This window comes from Octodon degus, unplaced genomic scaffold, assembly GCF_000260255.1.
Source record: "Octodon degus isolate 3935 unplaced genomic scaffold, OctDeg1.0 scaffold00133, whole genome shotgun sequence".
NCBI lineage: Eukaryota > Metazoa > Chordata > Mammalia > Rodentia > Octodontidae > Octodon > Octodon degus.
In genome coordinates, this window is record NW_004524709.1 from 2,972,561 (window position 1) to 2,974,817 (window position 2,257).

The 2,257-nt window shown below is 36.5% G+C and overlaps 1 protein-coding gene across 1 annotated transcript in view; it reads right to left on the reverse strand.

Annotated features, from left to right (window-relative positions):
• Upf2 (UPF2, regulator of nonsense mediated mRNA decay) overlaps positions 1-2,257 on the reverse strand; it is a 132,911-nt gene that overhangs the window by 101,648 nt on the left and 29,006 nt on the right. The window lies entirely within an intron of this gene.

Genomic DNA, 2,257 nt, shown 5'->3' on the forward strand with positions numbered 1-2,257 from the left:
AAAAAAAAAAAAAAAAAAAAACAATGAACAATTACAATGGTAGCTCGGTTCACAAACTTGATTCTTTTCTTGACTCTGGTTGCAAACCAAGTTGGACAAGAACCAAATCTAATTCAATGGCTAAGTTCTGACCTTATGAGGAAATTGGATTCGGTTCTTGTCTAATTCAGTTTGTAACTAGAATCATGGAAAGAATTGAGTTTGTGAACTGAAATACCATTATATATCTGAATTAAGTCACAGTTGAATTCTGTTGTAAAAAATACATAAAGATTAACAGAATCTGCATTGCCCGTCTCAGAACTTACAATTATATCTGGCAACAAATGTTAAGTGAAAATTTAATGTATTCAGGTTTTATACAATATATTATGCTCACTGCAAACAAAGACCATACAAAGCCTTTGGTTCTTATGTTAGTTACTTTTCTCCTTGCTAAGACAAAATACCTGATGCTCAAAGTTAAGGAAGAAAAGCCTTGTTTAGCTCACAGTTTACAGAGATTTCAGTCCATAATAAGCTGGCTCCAAGGCAGGATGGCTTTGCAGAGAACATTTCATGGTGAGCAGCACACAGCAAAATAAACAACCAACCTTAACAGCGTCTTTCTGCCCTTTTATACTCTATCTAGTCTGCTGGGATTGGGGTGGAGTCAAACCACAGAGTGAACTGCTCACACACCCTTAATCCCAGCATCATACACACTAGTTCAGTCAGCTCTGGAAAGCCCATCCCCTATGACTACATGAGGCTGGGGGGTTGGGGGGACCTAGACTCAAACCATAACAGTTCTGTATGTAATTTTTTCACTGAAGACACAGACGAACAGATGATAGATGGATGGATGGAGAATTGCACAGATTTGTGGTAAAGATAAAGGGAAATAAAGAAGTCTCAGATTAAGAAGGGCCTCAAACTGAAAGATGAACGATTTCAGACTTGCTCCTTCATGCAGTATGACCTTTGCTGGGTTATAGCAGCCAATAACATTTAAATATAATCTGATATAATATTAACTTAGCAATATATAAACTGGAAAGAGAAAAGACTATATATAGAAAAATAGGAAAATATCCTTATAATTTAGGTGTCAGGAATTTAAAAAAATATTTTAATGAGGAAATGGCTAGAAACAGAACAAACTAAGAATAGGAATGAAACCTTAGTTCCAAGAGACTACTAGCAAAATGTTGACAACTGTTAAAGCTGGCTAACAGATAAATGAGAGTTTAGTAGGCCACCCTATCATGTTCAAAATTTGTCTCAAAGAAAAGATAGAAAGGCAAATAAAGAGTTCAAGAATTTATGCTTAAACTATCATATTTTTCAGCAGCATCTCATATCCTGTACTCTCTTAATTTGTGCATGGAAAGCAGAAACGTCTTCCAGACAGTTGTAATATGAACCATATTTGGTAGAATAAAATCACTAACTAGAGTACACATTAATTCTGCTAGCTCTAAATGAAGATACACTATTATCTCACTCATCTTTTCATTCAATTATTATTTATTGAAGTCCCTCTCTATACCAGGCATTATTCCAAACCCCAGAAATACAGCTAACCAAAAAATACCTGCCCAAATGGAGCCTATATCCACTCCCTAATATTTCCATTTGCACATTTAGAACTACACTAAGCTTCATACATTCTGGGAAAAAAACAAAATGTGACCCCCTGGCACAGGCATATACTCCTGAAACCTAGCACTGAGAGAGGCTGATAGAAGAGGATCACAAATTTGAGTCCTGCCTGGGCAATACAGTGATAACCTGTCTCAAGTTTTTTTTAAAAATAAATAAATAAAAAGGGCTGGATAAGATTTAGCTCAGGGGCAGAGCTCTCCTGGGTCTCAGTCCCCAGTACTAAGGAGCAGGCTGACACTTGTTCTTCCCACATGAGGAAGTACAAAATAAGCTGTAGGAAGAAGTCAAAGAAAAGTATGGTGGAGAAAGGTTTCAAGCAAATGCAGTATAATATATGAAAGTAGAAATACAAGACTGTACCATTTCAAGGACTTAAAAAGAGAAAATTAAGGAGACATAGTTGGAATAATAGACCTGAGACAGACTATGCAGGTATTAAGAGACAATATTAACAATTTTAAACTGTATTTCTAGTATTGTATATATAAAGCACCAGAGGAGTAACATTAATTCTTAAGAATGCAAAGGGACCAGGCTGGAGTTATAGCTCAGTGGCGTGGCGCCTGCCTGGCGAACACAAAGTCCCACGTTTGACTCCTGGTACCAAAAA